This window comes from Calypte anna, chromosome 20 (genome assembly GCF_003957555.1).
Source record: "Calypte anna isolate BGI_N300 chromosome 20, bCalAnn1_v1.p, whole genome shotgun sequence".
NCBI lineage: Eukaryota > Metazoa > Chordata > Aves > Apodiformes > Trochilidae > Calypte > Calypte anna.
This window is the reverse complement of record NC_044265.1, coordinates 15093227-15112257: the sequence shown is the minus strand read 5'-3', so window position 1 is coordinate 15112257 and position 19031 is coordinate 15093227. Positions and strand designations below refer to the sequence as shown.

Below are 19031 nucleotides of genomic sequence, written 5' to 3'. Positions count from 1 at the left end.
GCTGCCTGCCATCCTTGTGGGGGCCAAAAGTAGGTTCGGAGGACACCTGGAAAACACAAAAAACAGGCGACGCCAATGCCTTCAACAGCAATAAAATACCTGAGAAATAACTGCTCCTTCTGCACACCAGACTTTGCTCACCTTGCCAGAGCCACCTCTGGAACAGATATTCTGCTTCCTCGGCTGCTCTCACCTTCAAAAGGAGAACAAACCAAATTGTGGTCAGGTAGCCAGGAGAGGGACCTCCAGTCCAACACCAAACCCTAACTAACCTTTGGATGGCGCTCTTCTCTTCTGCTCTTTCATGTACATCCTTGTCACACGGGATCTGAAAAACAGTGATACACAAGTCACTGGAACACTGCCCAACACATGAACTACTCACTTACGACTCTTCCAACAAACACTGGGAAGAGCAGCTCCAAGCCAAATACTCAGACCTAGCCCAGACACAGCCCTGCAAATCATAAGACTTGATCTCAAGAGAACATTGAGCAAGAAGATGATCTCTGGGATCCAAGACTGTTTGGCAAGAAGACCTACAGCGATGCAACGGCAAAACAAGGGGCTGAATCAAGGGATGCCAAAGAACCCAGGCTTCAAGACCTGAAGACGCAAGGATGCGGGGAACAAAGTCCCACTCTGGGAATATCCACGACCAAAGATGATGCTGGTGCAGGTGGCGATGATGATTAAGAAGATGACAATCAAGAAAGTTCCAAGTCAAGAGACCGATCCGCAATTTAGACTCGTCGTGCGGAATAACACGCTGCTGATTTGCAACGTGCTGAGCAGGAAAGGCTTTCCAGGGATGATGCCCAAGATGCAGGACTTGCTCTGGACTGTGAGGACACAGAGGACCATCAAGGCCTGAGGAAGCTCTAAGACAATAAAGACGGACAACGTAAAACACACAACCCCACACATCAAGGCTGGAGCTGCCCTGCCCCTGCTGGAATCACACTGGAAAAGTAACCTGTTCCCTTCACCCACCCAAAGGGGGCCGCTCCCAGACAGCCCTCTCCCCTACACTCACTTCAAAACACCACCTGCAATTCCCAACCTCAACTCCGCTGCTCAGCCCCTCCCCACCCACCCTTAGGCCCTCAACTTATCTTCAAGAGCGACAGCAGCACAAAGCCACGGTCAGTAATGAAAACCGCAGTGTCTGACTGGGATGTGTTTCCAGTCGCACGGTTCCTCCTCATCCCCTATACGTAAAAAAGGGAAAAACAACCCACAGATCACAAAGAGCGCTGGCACAAGTCCCACCTAAGCCAACACAAGCTACTTCCGCTGCACTCACCTCCTCAAGGAAGCCCCGTGGTATACCACGCACCTTCTCATTCCAGAGTTGAACGCCATTGCCACCATTGCTTGGGGCACCCGAAACGCCAAGAGAAAGAGTTCCTGTTCTGCTGATCAGAAGTCACCAGCCCCATGAACCCCTCGCCACCAACTCGGCTCAACATCAACGCCGATCCGGTTCCAAAGGTGGCACGCACAGCGCCTGCAAAAACAAAACATTTAAGGGACCCGACGTAAAATACATGGCTGACCCAGCCCACCACCATCTCACCTTCTCCAACCGCTCCTAAATGTGTGTCTTTGTCCCTCCAAGGATGGTTGTGGCACCTGCAAAAGTGAAAGCAAAAGGCACATGCTGAGGTAGTGCCTCCAACGACAGGCAGCCCACTGTGATGTCCAACTCCTACCCCTTTACCTCAGCCTCTCACCCATCTGCTGCCTGCCATCCTTGTGGGGGGCCAAAAGTAGGTTCGGAGGACACCTGGAAAACACAAAAAACAGGCGACGCCAATGCCTTCAACAGCAATAAAATACCTGAGAAATAACTGCTCCTTCTGCACACCAGACTTTGCTCACCTTGCCAGAGCCACCTCTGGAACAGATATTCTGCTTCCTCGGCTGCTCTCACCTTCAAAAGGAGAACAAACCAAATTGTGGTCAGGTAGCCAGGAGAGGGACCTCCAGTCCAACACCAAACCCTAACTAACCTTTGGATGGCGCTCTTCTCTTCTGCTCTTTCATGTACATCCTTGTCACACGGGATCTGAAAAACAGTGATACACAAGTCACTGGAACACTGCCCAACACATGAACTACTCACTTACGACTCTTCCAACAAACACTGGGAAGAGCAGCTCCAAGCCAAATACTCAGACCTAGCCCAGACACAGCCCTGCAAATCATAAGACTTGATCTCAAGAGAACACTGAGCAAGAAGAAGATCTCTGGGATCCAAGACTGTTTGGCAAGAAGACCTACAGCGATGCAACGGCAAAACAAGGGGCTGAATCAAGGGATGCCAAAGAACCCAGGCTTCAAGACCTGAAGACGCAAGGATGCGGGGAACAAAGTCCCACTCTGGGAATATCCACGACCAAAGATGATGCTGGTGCAGGTGGCGATGATGATTAAGAAGATGACAATCAAGAAAGTTCCAAGTCAAGAGACCGATCCGCAATTTAGACTCGTCGTGCGGAATAACACGCTGCTGATTTGCAACGTGCTGAGCAGGAAAGGCTTTCCAGGGATGATGCCCAAGATGCAGGACTTGCTCTGGACTGTGAGGACACAGAGGACCATCAAGGCCTGAGGAAGCTCTAAGACAATAAAGACGGACAACGTAAAACACACAACCCCACACATCAAGGCTGGAGCTGCCCTGCCCCTGCTGGAATCACACTGGAAAAGTAACCTGTTCCCTTCACCCACCCAAAGGGGGCCGCTCCCAGACAGCCCTCTCCCCTACACTCACTTCAAAACACCACCTGCAATTCCCAACCTCAACTCCGCTGCTCAGCCCCTCCCCACCCACCCCTAGGCCCTCAACTTATCTTCAAGAGCGACAGCAGCACAAAGCCACGGTCAGTAATGAAAACCGCAGTGTCTGACTGGGATGTGTTTCCAGTCGCACGGTTCCTCCTCATCCCCTATACGTAAAAAAGGGAAAAACAACCCACAGATCACAAAGAGCGCTGGCACAAGTCCCACCTAAGCCAACACAAGCTACTTCCGCTGCACTCACCTCCTCAAGGAAGCCCCGTGGTATACCACGCACCTTCTCATTCCAGAGTTGAACGCCATTGCCACCATTGCTTGGGGCACCCGAAACGCCAAGAGAAAGAGTTCCTGTTCTGCTGATCAGAAGTCACCAGCCCCATGAACCCCTCGCCACCAACTCGGCTCAACATCAACGCCGATCCGGTTCCAAAGGTGGCACGCACAGCGCCTGCAAAAAACAAAACATTTAAGGGACCCGACGTAAAATACATGGCTGACCCAGCCCACCACCATCTCACCTTCTCCAACCGCTCCTAAATGTGTGTCTTTGTCCCTCCAAGGATGGTTGTGGCACCTGCAAAAGTGAAAGCAAAAGGCACATGCTGAGGTAGTGCCTCCAACGACAGGCAGCCCACTGTGATGTCCACCTCCAGCCCCTTTACCTCAGCCTCTCACCCATCTGCTGCCTGCCATCCTTGTGGGGGGCCAAAAGTAGGTTCGGAGGACACCTGGAAAACAAAAAACAGGGGATGCCAAGGCCTTCAACAGCAACAAAACACCTGAGAAATAACTGCTTCTCCAGCACACCAGCCTTTGCTCACCTTGCCAGAGTCACCTCTGGAACAGATATTCTGCTTCCTCGGCTGCTCTCACCTTCAAAAGGACAAACAAACCATAATGTGGTCAGGTAGCCAGGAGAGGGACCTTCACTCCAACACCAAACCCTAACTAATCTTTAGATTGCACTCTTCTCTCCTCCAGCTCTTTCATGTACATCCTTGTCACACGGGATCTGAAAAACAGATGACACAAGTCACTGGAACACTGCGCAACAGCGCTGGACTAGTCCTTTAGGGCTCTTCCAAAAAACCCCAAACCTATAACTCTGGGAAGGGCAGCTCCAAGCCAAACAGACCAATTCAAGACACAGCCCTGCAAGCCATGGCACTCGATCTCAAGAGAACACTGAGTAAGAAGAATATCTCTGGGATCCAAGACTGTTTGGCAAGAAGACCTATAGCAACGCAGCTGTGAAGCAAGGGGCTGAAGCAACAGATGCCCACCAATCCGGGCTTCAAGACCTAAGGATACAGAGAACAAGTGCTACTCTGGGAAAATCCATGACCGGAGATCCTGATGAAGAATGGAAAAGTGTTTCAGAAGACCATCATCAAGAAACTTCCCAAATGCAGAAATAATCCTACGTTAAACTTTTATGAAAGAAAAAGATGCTTCTGACTAGTACTGTGCTGATGAGCGCAGACCTTCCAGGGATGATGCCCAAGATGCGGGACTTGCTCTGTGAGGACAAAGAAGACACGGAAGGATGAAGAAGTTATAAGCACAAGACAGACAACACAGAGTGCACACCACCGCACATAAAGGCTGGAGCTGCCCTGCCCACACCAAAACAATGCTGTAAACTCATCTGCCCCCTTCACCTGACCAAAGCAAGCTGCTCCCAGACAGCCCTCTCCCCAATACTAACTTCAAAACCACTTCCTGCCATTCTCAGCTTTGTCCCTTCTGCCCATCTCCCCAGTCCCTCAACTTATCTTTGATGGTAGGGGTCCAAAGCCATGGTCATCAATGAAACAAAACCATCCACAGGGATGTTCCTGCAGCCACAGGTTTCATGTTCATTATCTGCTGAAAAAGCAAAAAAACAAACAAACAAACAAACCACAACACCACTCATAATAATTGTCACCAGAAATTCCAACATGAGCCGACACCAACCTCTTAGAGACGACCCAGCTTCTCAAGAGTCCTGTGAGGTCTCACCCACCTGCTCATCACAGAATTAGGCACTGCAGGACTCATCAATGAAGGTCACCTAAAATACACAAAACCACTGTTTGGCTTGAAAAAAGTAACCACCTTCATCAACCTCCTAAATTACCACCCCGGCTTACCTCCAACACTCAGCTCCAAAGGTGGCAAAACAAACAAAAAACCCAACAACAACAAAATAAACCAACCACCAAAAAGACACAACCCCACACAAACCCACACAAAAAAACCTGCAAAACCAAAGGGAAACAGTTAATTGAATTGACATTGAACACCCAGCTGACCTGGCCCACAACCATCTCACCTTCTCCTCTACACATGGCTTTGTACCTCCAAGGCAGTGTGTGGCACCTGCAAAAGTCAAAGCAAAAGCCACATGCTGAGATACTGCCCCAATCAACAGCAGCCCACACCAGCCTTTGCTCAGAAAACTTCAACATCCCTTCTGCAACAACTGCCAACCTCAGCACTTCGGTTCGGTCCCTCAACTTATCTTCCTGAGGGCTGGTGTTTTGGGATCTATGTCCAGCAAAACACCACTCTGACAGGCATGTTCCTCTTCATCACCTGCAATCAGAAAAAAAGGAAAATCAGAAACAGTGTCACCAATAAGGTGCACTTCAGCTATCAACAACCACTTATACCACACCCACCACCTCAAGAGAGCCCCACCCAGTTCCACTCACCTCCTTGATCCAGAGTTGAATGCTGTGGCCACCACTGCTTTGGGCACCTAAAAGACCAAGAGAAAGAGCTACTGTTCTGCTGACCAATAGTCACCAGCTCCATGAACCCAATCTCTACCACCACAGCTCACATTCAATGCTCATCTGGTTCCAAAGGTGGCATGCACAGCACCTGAAAAATAAGGGAAACATTTAACAGAGTTGTCATTAACACATGGGTGACCTAGCCCACAGACATCTCACCTTCTCCACATGCTCCTCAAGACATGGCTTTGTCACTCCAGCACTGTGTGCAACACCTGCAAAAGTCAAAGCAAAAGGCACACACTGAGATATTGCCCCCAACAACAACCAGGCCACTGTGATGTCCATCTCCTGCTCCTTTACCTCAGCCTCTCACCCATCTGCCTGCCATCTCTTTGGGGTGCCAAAATGAGGTTAGGAGGGCACCTGAAAAAAACCACAAACAACAAGGGATGCTCATGACCAACCAATAATACAACACCTGAGAATAACTGCTCCTCCAGCCCACCAGCTTTTGCTCACCTTGGCACAGCCACCTCCAGTGCCCATATCCCACTTCACTTGCTGCTTCCACCATGAAAATGACAACAAACCATAATGTGGCCAGGTAGCCAAGGGAGGCACCTTCCCACCAACTCCACACACTGACCAACCTTGGGATGGCAGCCTCCTCTCCTCTTCCATCGGTTTCTTGATACTCATTGACACGCGGGAGCTGAAAACCAGGATTATGCAAGTCACTGGAAAGCTGCTCAACAACTAGACAGTCAGGTTATGATGCTACCCATGGCCCCTGATACTACACAGCAGGCAGGGCAACTCCAAGCCAAACACTCACACCCATAGACCAATCTGAGACACCGACACGCGAGTCACAAGACTTGACCTGAAGATAAAACTCGCAGCAAGATGTGGGACACTGGAATCCAAGACTTTTGGGCAACAAGACCTACAGCGATGCGTCTGCAAAGCGAGGGAATGAAGCGACGGATGCCCGAGAAGCCGCCTTCAAGACCTGAGGATGCAAGGATGCGGGGAACAAATCCCGCTCAGGGAAACTGGATGGACAGAGATCAGATGACAATGCAATTGAGAATGACATTGCAGAGGACAACCATCAAGAAACTTACAAGTCAAGAGACCAATCTGAAGTTTAGACTCGTCGTGCAGAATAGCATGCTACTGATCCGCACCGTGCTGATCAGGAAAGGCTTTCCAGGGATGATGCCCAAGATGCGGGACTTGCTCTGTGAGGACACAGAGGACCATCAAGGCCTGAGGAAGCTCTAAGACAATAAAGACGGACAACACAAAACACACAACCCCACACACCGAGGCTGGAGCTGCCCTGCCCATGCTGGAATCATACTGGAAAGTAACCTGTTCCCTTCTCCCACCCAAAGGGGGCTTCTCCCAGACAGCCCTCTCCCCTACACTAACTTCAAAACACCACCTGCAATTCCCAGCCTCGACTCTTCTGCTCAGCCCCCACCCACCCACCCCTGGGCCATCAACTTATTTTTCAGAGGACTGGCACTCCAAAGCCACGGTTAGGAGGAAAAAAAACAGGAGCGGCTCGGGAGAATCCTCAACTTGCTAGGTTCCCCTTCACCACCTGCATTTTAAAAAAATAAAAAAAACACACCACAATACAAAAAAAAAAAACCAAAAAACCCCCCCACACATAACCACAACACCAAAACAGAATATTCAGCAATAAGTCCAACATCAGCCAGCCCCGTTCCCTTCCAAATGACCCAGCTTCGCAGAAGAGCCCTGTGGCGTCCCACTCACTCAACTTTCCAGAGTTGGACACTGTAGGCATCATCATTCAGGGCACCTAAAAGGCACAAAACTATTGTTGTGCTTGAGAGAAGACACTAGGTCCACAAGCCCTGCACTACCACCTCACCTCCAATGCTCATTCAGTTCCAGGAACTTGCTAGCATTATGCCAAGGACAGACAGGCTCCCATCAGCCACCCAAAGGGGACCGCTTCTGGACAGCCCTCCCCCCTGCAGTAACTTTAAAACCCGACCCTGCAATTCCTAACCTTGACCCCTCTACACAGACCCTCCCCAACCATCATGCCTTTCTCTTACCTTTCAAACAGCTGGGGCTCTGAAGCACTGGACAGAAAAGTAACCTGCATCAGCTGATGGAAATCTTCCCAAAACCACAAAGTTCCTTCTTGTCATCTGCAATAATAAACAGCAGTGCCACCAGAAATAGGACATCAGCTAAATACCAACCTCTTCTACAAGCTCCTCAGAAGCCCTGTCTTGCCCTGCTCACCTTCTCCTTCCACACACGTTATGGCCACCATCACTTCTGGCACCTGAGATACCAGGAGACACAAAATTACTGTTGTGCTTGTGAGATCAAGCCTCCTCGTTACCATCCCGTCTCACCCCTGGCGCTCTTCCGCCTCCAAAGGTGGCACGCACAGCGCCTGCAAAAACAAAGGGAAACACTTAACTGAGTCGACGTAAAATCTCTGGATGAGCCAGCCCGCAACCATCTCACCTTCTCCAACTGCTCCTCAACGCATGGCTTTGTGTAGCACCTGCAAAAGTCAAAGGAAAAGCACGTGCCGATACTGCCTCAAACAACAGGCAGCCCACTGTGATGTCCACCTCCCGCTTGCTGCTTTACCTTGGCCTCTTGCCCACCTGCCTGCCAGCCTTGTGGGGTGCCAAGATGAGGTTCGGAGGGCACCCAGAAAACACAAAAAACAGGGGGCCAACCCAATACACAATGCAAACCACAATACTCAACCTGAAGAAGAAACTCGCAGGAAGATGAATGATTCCAGGATCCAAGACAGCTGGGCTGGAAGACATCCAGGGATGCAAGAGTGACACATGGAGGCTCCACTGTGGGCCCAATAGTGTTAAAGGGCACTGCCTTTTAAAAGAAGCTACTTTCTAAGCTTAGTTGACAGGTAAATGAGAAGCCTGGATTCAAGACCTAAGGATACAGGGAACCAGTCCCAGTCTAAGAAAATCCACAATTAGAGATGCTGATGCAGTTAGGAAGAACATGTCAGAAGACAACCTTTGAGAAAGCCACGATACACAAGACTGTTCCATGTTGTGAATTTGTTATGCAAGACAAAGCATTACTGAATGTGTTGATAAGGTGTTTCAGAGCCTAAGGATGGTGCCCAAGGTGCAAGACTTGCTCTGTGAGCACAACGAGGACATCAAGGCCATAGAAAGCTCTAAGACAACAAAGACAAACACCAGAAACTACACACCACCACACACAAAGGCTGGAGCTGCCCTGCCCATGTTTGCATCGTGTTGGAATCTAACGTCATCCCTTCATCTGACCAAAGGGGGCTGTTCCTGGACAGCCCTCTCCCCTACACTAACTTCCAAACCCCTCCCTGCAATTCTCATCTTTGCCCCTCCCTGCACAGCCCTTCCCCACACCTGGTTCCACTTATTTTTCAGAGGGCTGGGCACCTGAAGCCATGGTCAACAAGGAAAGCCACATCAGGGGACTGGGATGTTCCTGTAGCCACAGGGTTCCTCTTCATCATGTGCCATGAAAAAATTCCAACCAACAGTATCACCAGCACGTCCCATACCAGTAGCACTAACCTCTTTTAGAACACTGAACTCCTCCAAAGAGCCCCTGGATGTTCCACTTACCCTCTCATTCCAGAGCTGAACACTGCAGGCACTACCACTTGGGGAACAAAAAAAAATACCAAGACAGAGCAAACAACGACAGAGCACCAGCCAAAAGCCCCCAGCCCTTCTCCTCTCACCCAATAGAGCTCCAAGCACAACAAAACCCCCAAGCAGCCTGAGCCCTTGAGTAGAGATGGAGGCTTATATACCCTGGGCCCCGCCCCACTGCCCTCCCCACAGTCCCTTGGGAAAGCCTCCTCATCAACCTGACTGCCCACACCTGGGCTACCCCAGCCCCAGCTGGAGCCCTTCAGAGAACATCATCCCCTGCTCCAGCCACAGCTGGGAGCTCTGTCTCCAGGGGCTGCCAACACCTCCTGGGGCACTCTGAAGGCAGGAAAATGTTAATTTAGACTCCTCAGAAATCCCAGCAGAGTTGGGGACAAGGCTCAGAGCCTGAGCTGAGCCAGAAAAAGGGAGAAAAGAAAAGAGAATGAGATAGGAAGGGGGAGGGATGGGATGCCCTCCTGGCTACCATCCCAGCTCACCCCAAATGCCCATCCAGTTCCCACAGGACCTTGGCACCGTTGGGGCAGAGCCAATCCTGAAGGGTGGGGGATGGACCCCAAATGGGAGGGCGGGGCAAAGCACGGAGGGGGCGGAGTCACAGAGGGGACGGGGCAAAGGCGAGGGGGTGGAGACGTGGGGGGGCGGGGCCACACTCAGGCGGCTGTGACAAGCGTGAGGTGGGCGGAGAGATGCATGGGGGCGTGGTCAGGCTCAGAGGCACCTCTCAGAGCAGGGGAAGGAGCCTATTACAGGGGTGTGGTCAAGCTCAGGGGCGTGGCCACCCACAGGGCAGACAGAGCCACCCACAGGAGTGTGGCCCAGATCAGGGGGGCAGAGCCACTGCACCCCAGGGGGCAGAGACACTTGGGTGAGTACAGGACAAGTACAAGGAGCCCGGGACTGAGACACAACACAGGCAGAGGAGCAGAGACATGCATGGCTGACGGGGACAAGACTAGAAGGGGCATGGGGACATGATGCAGCTGGGACGGTGCATCGCATGGAGGCTGGGGAGGGACAGGTAAATTACTTTGATATTGTTGAAACTCCTCTGTCCTGTTTCTCATTTACATACCCACACAGATATTGGAGTCACATCTGGTTTTGGTTAGTTCTATTTTTTATTTTCTTTCTCTTTTACATTTCTTCCTCTACAACACAGGTTTTTGCTTCATTGCGTTTTCAAGTGTTTTTTAATTAGGACATGATGGAAGACATGAAGGAACGGACCCCAATTGCTGTGCACAAACAGAATCGTTTATTGTGTGGCTCGGAAGACTTACATAGTATCCCAATATCTATTGATTGACCTACAATTTACACCTCAAAGTGGTCTTTCTGCTAACATAAAGCCTTATCTACCTGTTCCCACCGGAGGCACCAGGTACCAGGACATAAAATCATCCAGATGTTAAATTCCTTAAGTTATTTACAGCTCTTTGTTCTTCTTCAAGGTCAGTAAGTGCCCGGGGAATCTGCAGCACTCCTCTATCCCATGCAGGTCTGCTTCTCTGCTGTTCTCCTACAAGGACACACAGATAAGTTTATTTTTTGTATATGTTAAGGATATTTTTACTTAGATTTATCCTTCAAGATCCACTGCATAGTACAAAACCTGGACAACATAGCCTGGCCCTGCGAAAAGGGCAGTGCTGTCACCAGGCATAAAGTGATGATGTCATAGGAAGGGGTCAACAAGTGTACCTGATGAAATCTATGGGGCACGCAGGCAGTTGTGGGTCACGCTCACTGGAGCCTGGAGTAGCCACTGGTCAAGCAGGCCAGGCCCCCTTGAAAGCTGTGAGGCAGCAGCCCCACAAATCTAACTCCAGTTCAAGGGGACAGAAAAAACAGTCAGGGATCCCTCTCTGTCCCACAGTGATCCACAAATAACTCCAACACAGCCTCACAAGTGCCCCCCAGCCCCAGAACCCCACAGAGCCTAAGTGTCCTTCAGCCCATGTCTCACCCCACGGAGACCCCCAAGTACCCCCCAGCTCCACGCTGCACCACAGTCACCCCCCACACTACCTAAGGGTCACCTCCTGCCCCACAGCAATTCCCAAGTGCCCCACCTCAACCCTCCATCATTTTAGGATCCCTCTTTCCTAGTGCCCCACAGACTACCCATTCCCCAAAGCACCCCCAAGGACAACCACCAGCCAGGGGTCTTTCCCTGCCCCACAGCACCTCCCAAGTCCCTTTCCCCACACACACACTTGAGGGTCTCTCCCAGTGCCCCCCAGTATAAACCAGTACCTCAGAGTGCCACTTTAGCCCCTCCCAGTGCCCCACCCCTCTCCCAGTACAACCCATTAGCAAGAAGAACTAGGAAAGGTGGAAGGGGAAATGGAGAAAATTGAAGGAAATTGGGAGGGACTGGGAAGAACTACAATACACAGGGCCCTCATTAACCCTGAGGGATATCTGGAAGAAACTACCAAACTGAGGGAATCAGGAGGGGTTGGGAAAGGTGGGGACTGAGGGGAAACTCGATGGAACTGCAAGATAGACTGCAAGCAAATGGTATGGGGCAGCTTGGGGGGACCCATGGGGCACTGGGGGTCCACATGGAGCAGGTGGAGACCACTACAGAGTAGCTGGCAGTCCCTATGGGTCACTGCAGATCCTCGTGGGGCAGGTGGGCATCACTATGAGGATCTGGGGTGTAGTATGGGGTAATTAGGGGGCACTGGAGTTCCTACAGGGCACTGAGAAGGCCCCTATAGGGTATTTAAGGGTCCCTATGGAGCAGGTAGACAGTACAACTGGTATTAGGGTCCCTGTGGGGCAGTTAGGATGCCCTCTGGGCCACTCAGGTCTCTGTGGGACAGGTAGGTGGCCATATGGGCCACTCAGGTCGTGGTGGCACTGAGGGCTCTATAGAGCACTAGGATCCCCTATTGGGCAAGTATGTGGCTCTATAGGGCATTTAGTGGTTGCTATAGGGCTGTTCGGGGCCCTCATAGGGCAATGCAGGTGCCTGTGGGGCAGGTACAAAGCACTATGGGGCAATGAGAACCACATGCGAAACTTAGGTAGCCCTATGGGGTGCTTGGAGGTTTTAAGGGCATTTCTAACGGAAGGTGACAGTGGCCGAGTGTGGCACTGTGGCTCACGATGGGTTTGTTGGGTGTTCCTTTTGGGGCAGTTAGGAGGCACTACGGGGCACTGAGTTCTCCATAAGGCACTGGTGGGACCCTGTGGGCCAGATAAAAAGCACTATGGTTCACTGAGGTTTCCTACAAGGAAAGTGGGGGGCCCTATGGGGCACTGGTAATCACTAAGGGGGAGCTGGAATTGCCTATGAGACAACTAGCAGGGCCTGTAAGGCATATAGGGCAGTTAGAGGGCACTATCGGGCAGTGGAGGGTAGTATGTAGTAGATGAAGGGCCCTACGTGACATGTGAGGCTCCTATGGGGCTTTTCAGGACCTTGTAGAACAAAAAAGGCCCTGTAGGACAATAAGTGGGACACCACAGCCAGGTACAGAGCTGAAGGGGGAATTAAGAGTCCCTATGGGGCTATGAGAGTGCTCTTCAGGGTAATTATGGGTTGCTATGGAGTAGCTGGGGGCTGTTATAGGATACTTAGGGGCTCTACTGCACAATCAAGACTCCCTATAGGAAAGTAGAGGTCACTATGGGGCAATGCATGTCCTTACAAAATGGTTTGGAGTCCATGTGGGACAGGTGGGTGGCTCTGTGGGGTAGTCAGGAGGCCGTATGGGGCACTGAGGTTCATCACGGGGCATCCCGTAGTAGTATCGGGTATGTGGGAGATTCTATGGGGCAACAGCAGATGCCTATGGGGGACTGTTTGGACCCTCATGAGGCACTGGGGGCCCAGCGGGTTCATAGGCCCCATCAGTAACTTGTGGGCCCTGTGAGGCCTGTGATGACCCTACTGGCCCTGGTAGGAGCACTCTGGGGAGCTGAGAGTCTCCGTGAAGTATCAGGGGGCCCACAGGGGGCAGTAAGGAGGCCCCATGGGGCACTGGGAGACTTACAGGGCAGGTGGGGAGCCCTGCTGGGTATTTAACTTGCCCTGTGGGGCAGTAGGACCCTGGTAAAGCACTTGAGAACAGCACACTTGGGGCAGAGAGAGAGTGCTATGGGGTGTTAGGCATTATAGGACAGCTGAAGGGTCCTACAGGGCAGTGGGGGGCCCTATGGAGACTTTAGGGGTTGTTATGTGGTAGCTGAGGGGTGCTATGGGGCACTTAGGATTCCTATGGGACAGGTAGAGGGCGCTAAAGAGCATCTAGGACACCTTATGAGTCGGTCTGAGGTCTCTATAGGGCAGTAGGAGTCCGTATGGGAGAGATGGAGGGAGCTATGGATCAGCTGGGATAGAGTGGGGGTCCCAAAGAGTTTTTGTGGGACTCTATGTAGCTCTCTGGGGGCCCTAGTAAAATACTGGGAGCAGTATCTATGCGACACTAGAGAGGCCTTATGGGGCACATTCAAGGCACAAAACAGGAAGTTACAAGGCCCCATGTGGCCTTAGGAGTCATTATGGAGCAGCTAAAAGGCACAATAGGGCAACGGAAGGCCCTAGGAAGACAATGTGGGGGACTATGGGGCAGCTGAGGGGCTTTTGCGGAGCAGCTATGGTGCTCTATGGGGCAACTGGACATCTCTGTAGGGCAGACTGAGGTATTATGAGGAAGCTGAGATGCACAATGGTACACAGGGGAGTCTGCATGGTGAACTATGGGGCAGAAGAGATGCCCAGTGGGGCAATTAGGCTATAAGGCACCGGGGGGCCCTTATGGGGATGACTGGGGGACTACAGAGCAGCTGACATGCCCAATGGGAAGCTGGGGGGGCCATGTGGAGCAGTTAAAATGCCCTATGAGGCATTGGGGATCTGTGTGGGGCAAGTTAGGGGACAATGAAGAAGCTGAGGGGCACATATGGGACAGTTTGGATGCAATATGGGGCACTGGGGGTCTGTGTGGAGCAGGTTAGGGGACTAGAGGGGATCGGAGGGGCCCATGTGGGACAGCTAAAATGCCCTATAGGGCACTGGAGGGCCCTTACAGGACTGACTGGGGGACTATGGGACAGCCAAGATGCCCCATGGGTCACTGAGAGTCTGTGTGGGAAACTATGGAGCAGGTGAGATACCCTATGGTGTACGGGGATGGCTTGAAAGGCAGGGACGTGCTGCATTGCTGCATGCTTGTATGCACAACCCCATGTTTGAGACTGATCAGAATTACAAGGACACCCTGTCCTTGACGCTGGATTAAGAGGAGGCACGAAGTGAAAAACAAATGGCTCCCACGCCTGCTCCAATAGGATTTGCTTTTGCTGCGTGTGAACAGCACTGGGTGACCAGTAGTAGGTAGTTTTGGAGTGTGGTGGAGGGGGTGTGGACAGCTGAAACCGTATATAAACCGTTTTTGTACTCAATAAACTTGAAGCATCGATCATACCTCTGTGAGAACTCATCTTTGACTTCGCGCCGAACCCCTAAGGTCGCCCCCCCCCCCTACACTATGGGGCTCTGGGGATCTCTGTGGGGCAGGCTGAGAGATCCTGGGGCAGCTCAGATGCCCAGTGGGGCACTGGGGGGTCCTTTTGGGGTTGACTAGGGGACTATGAGAAAGTTGTGATGCTCTACTGGGCACTAGGGGTGTGTAGGGGGCAGTTTGGGAGACTGTAAGGCAGCTGAAATGTCCAATGGGGAGGTGACCGTGGGTCAGGTGTGGGTCCCCACTTGTCCCTGGGGGTCGGTGTCTATCCCATCTGCCCCAAACTACACTCCCCCAGTACCTGTTCCACCTGGGGTCCATGGCAGGGGTGATCTCCCGTCACCTCGGCGCCTCCCTCTGCTGCTGCAAGCCACGTGCACTGCTGTGCAGACACGACCCTCTCATGGGCACAGGTCCGCCTCCTTCTTTGTGCACATACGCCCAAGTGCAAAGGCCCCGCCCCCTCTAGGGTGTGGACACAGCCACTGTGTGACACATCCCGTGCCTACAGGTTTCATGCACACACCCCTTTGTGTAAAACCCTTGCCCCCTCCAAGGAGACACACCCCAAGACAAGTCAGCCACGCCCCCTTGTTATGTGCGGGCACCCCCTCTAGTGCAAAAAAACCACCACCGCCCCCTTGGGGTGTGCACACTCCCCCTCTGGGTTAAGCCTTGCTCTCCTATGAGTAGACACTCCCACTCTACGCAAAACACCATCCCCTTTGGGCATGGACATGCCCCTGTGTGATCAAAACCCCTCCTTCCTTTGGGTGTGGACACACCCCTTTCCCGTAAAGCCCCACCTTCTTAGGAATAAACATTCCATGTGATAAAATCCCCACCCTCTTTGGGTATAGTCCCACCCTCCAGAGTGAACACACCCCCTCTAATCGAACCTACACCTCCTTTGGGTATGAACACGCCCCCCATATGATGCAAACCCCACCCCCTTTGGCTGTGGAAACTCCCCTTTTCTGTTAAGCCCTGCCCTTTGGGGATGGACACACACCCCATTTTTGAAACCCAACCTACTTATGGTGTGGACACACCTCATTTGGGTATAGCTCAGTCCTCCTGAGACTGGACACACCCTCCGTGTGATGGCAAACCCCGCCCTCTTTAGCTGTGGAAATGCCTACTTTGGTTGTGGACACCCCCCCCTTTGCATTAAGCCACACCCTCAAGGGAAGAAACACTCCATGTGTGATGCAAGCCCCACCCCCTTGGGTGTGGACACGCCCCTTTTGTGTTAAGCCCCGACTTCCTGAACATGGACACACACCCCATGTGGTACAAACCCACCCACTGGGTGTGGACACACCCCTTTTTTTTATAGCCCTGCCCTTATATGAGCCTTTATGACCTTTGTCTCTAATTTTAAATTAATAATTGGGGATGGGGGGTGGGGGGGAGGTCCACCCAATTTAAATTGAAAATTATTCAGAAGCCATAGAGTCATGCACTGGCTACCACAAGAACAAAACAATCTTTCCTACATACAGGAATCTGGCTTCTATGCAGAACTCAGTATCTACACAGTATCTCAAGAGCCTTGGGGCTACAGGAAGCCTTGTTACCCCCATTATGACAATCCTTTTCAAATAATATATTTAACAAAGCACTTAGTACTTTATGAAAGGAGATAAAGAAGAAAACAGCTAAAACAAATGTTTCATGTGATGACAAGCACATATACTGGACAAAAGTGCTAACAGTCACCCAGGAAAGATGATGGCAACTGAAAACATGAATTACATCATTTGTCCTCTGTTCCACCACAAATAGCCCTGGTTGGACTATCCAGACATACACATCTTGGTCCTTGTTAAAATATGGGTATGCAAAACAAGCATGAAAGACTGACTGGATTAAATCTATAGAAGAATGAGTGACTGAAGTGAGTTTTGTTCAAAACTAAAATCACCGTTCTCTTCTATGAAGTCTCACATTTGTCCTTCCTATATTCGTTTTACATCATTAGCTGCACCCAGTTGATTTTAGAATTCCCATAAAAGCTAAAAGCATGTGCTTACAGAAGAATGTTGAAGAAGTCAGAGAGCCATTTAGGGAAGTGAGGACACAGAAAGCTTGAAACAGCTGAGGCAATATGAGGCAATTCTTTTTTTCCCTCTTTTGCACTAAAGTAGAGACTTGGCACACTTAAAATTTCTGGTATTACACCAGTAACTCATTTCACAGTTCATGAGGAAGAAATAACTGTTAAAACAAGCTAGTTTCTCAAAAACAGCTCTATGTATGAAACTACAGGAAACTTCCTAAACATTTTTGTACAGTAACACATGCACAGCTGTGCTATTATGAGCAACCTGAACATAGGGAGGGACAAGAAAATGAATATTTATGTTTACTTCAATACACAAGGCTTAGAGAACAGCTTTCAGATGAAAACAAACTACAGGTTAAGAAGCCCTACTGATTTCATGGCTTCTCAGAATGCTGAGTGTTTTAAATTGAATGGAAAAAAAAGGCAGAATCACCTGCAATAATCAGTGTTGTTAATACCAACAACAGTAGTTCAAAAACTCTGTGGGGTATTTGCTATCAGTGACCTGTTTCTTCCCTGTGTGACCATCAAGGCAAGTCAATGGTTTATTCTGAACAGAAATGATAAACTACTGTACTACCATTTATTACGAGGTTATTTGCTATAAAAATTTCCAAAGGGAAACATTATTCCAATATTTTTACCTTAAGTGATTAATAGGTCACAAAAAGTCTGACAGTTTCCCCAGCTATACAATAGGAATACCATCCACTACAGATTATCAGCTTCAATAAATAAATAAATAAATAAAAGCTGGTAGTGTCACAGATGTTCTTGTTATGAAATTCTTATGCTTTCAGGGATACAATATGAATAAAATCAAAGCTGTACTATCTGCAAATAAGAACATGTTACTTACTCTTGTCCCTTCCCCTCTTTCAGTTTGAAGTGGCTTCAAACTTTTGAAAATTCTGTCCAAAATACTAAGTTTCTGCTGCTGAACCTGTCTCTCAGTTACAAATGATAGCAGCCACCTTTTCTTACAATGAAAAGCACTTGCCTTCTTGTACAGTCAGAGAAGTTTCATTTGCCTAATCCATTAAAAGAAACAAACAAAGCAGCTCCTTTAATGTTTTAATGCTTAAGTCTGCAATGAGACTCACTTAACTCTCTAAATTAATGCAAACACAGGCTGAACTATTGCCTTGGAATAATCCTCAGAGAGTCCCTTGATAGGGAAAGACTCAAAGATTCGGTTTACTTTGGGAACTAAATGGATTATACATTATTTTAGCCATAGTCATGAATTCCAAATTAAGCAGGTGTTTTACTACTGGAGGAACTTAAAACTTAAGTACAGGATGGCCTCAAAAGTTTTGCAAGATGCCACACTGTTCGCCAGAAGTGTCTTCAGTCTGATTTGATTGAGAAGTCCTGTGACTGTGGCTAAAGGTGAGCTAGAGAGGCAGCCCTTAAGAACAGTGCTAGACTCTGCAGAACGGGTTGGGCTAGTTCAGGTTAATGCTATGCCAGTGACCAAAGGGAAAACCTTCTCAAAACCATGATACAGTGTTTGTAGCCCAGTAGACTGTGGGCATGACCTGTTCCCTGGAACTTGCAGATTGCAAAGAATTTTCTCTTGGAGACAGCGTCAGAAACAATTATCCATTATGGAATATAAAATTAACTCCTAAATATCAAGTTAAAGCCTTTCTAAACCTAAAAGTGCTTGTCTGCCTCTGCTGCAAGGAAACAGAATAAGGAAAGGGACAGAGATGTAAGGCAAAGCTGTAGGGAGCACCCAGAAGAAAAGTGACTGCAGGTGTGACATGAGGTGTGGATGGTAACCACAGCTTCTGGGAGATGCATCCTCTACTCCCCAGTAGCTGCCACCCCTGACAGCAGGGTGTATCCTGCTTGCCAAGAGTAACAACTCTTGGGACTTCCAACACCATGACATACACAAAAAAGACATCTTGCTGATTTCCTAGCAGCCTTGGCAGTTTCCTACTTTGAAGCCCAGTTCTCGCTGGTCCACTGCCAAAGGAGCTGGCAAATTGTGGAATATTACATAAAACATTCTAGTTTGGCACAGCAACAGTATATATCAATACATGTTTTCCTGATGAAAGAAGAAAATGTCTAGCTTTGAGCCAAAGGGTCTTTGGAGAGAGATGCAAACACCCAGTTGCAGGTGAAGTACCGCTTTAAATTCTGAGGACAAATTCAGCATTGCCATAATACTAATGCTATTTTCCTAGTGGTACTGTTCTTATAGCCATAAAGAAAAAAACCCAAACAT

The 19031-nt window shown here is 49.9% G+C and overlaps 2 long non-coding RNA genes across 2 annotated transcripts; both read right to left on the bottom strand.

Annotated features, from left to right (window-relative positions):
• Positions 1-1472: 1472 nt before the first annotated feature.
• On the bottom strand, positions 1473-1742 carry LOC115599472. Its single transcript, XR_003988444.1, has 3 exons — positions 1724-1742; positions 1580-1635; positions 1473-1510 (listed from the first exon to the last, which is right to left on the bottom strand). It is a non-coding gene; the product is annotated as an uncharacterized LOC115599472 (long non-coding RNA).
• A 3621-nt stretch (positions 1743-5363) lies between these two features.
• LOC115599445 lies at positions 5364-5867 on the bottom strand. The gene is made up of 4 exons (XR_003988432.1): positions 5748-5867; positions 5636-5676; positions 5505-5551; positions 5364-5385 (listed from the first exon to the last, which is right to left on the bottom strand). It is a non-coding gene; the product is annotated as an uncharacterized LOC115599445 (long non-coding RNA).
• Between the last annotated feature and the right edge of the window lie 13164 nt (positions 5868-19031).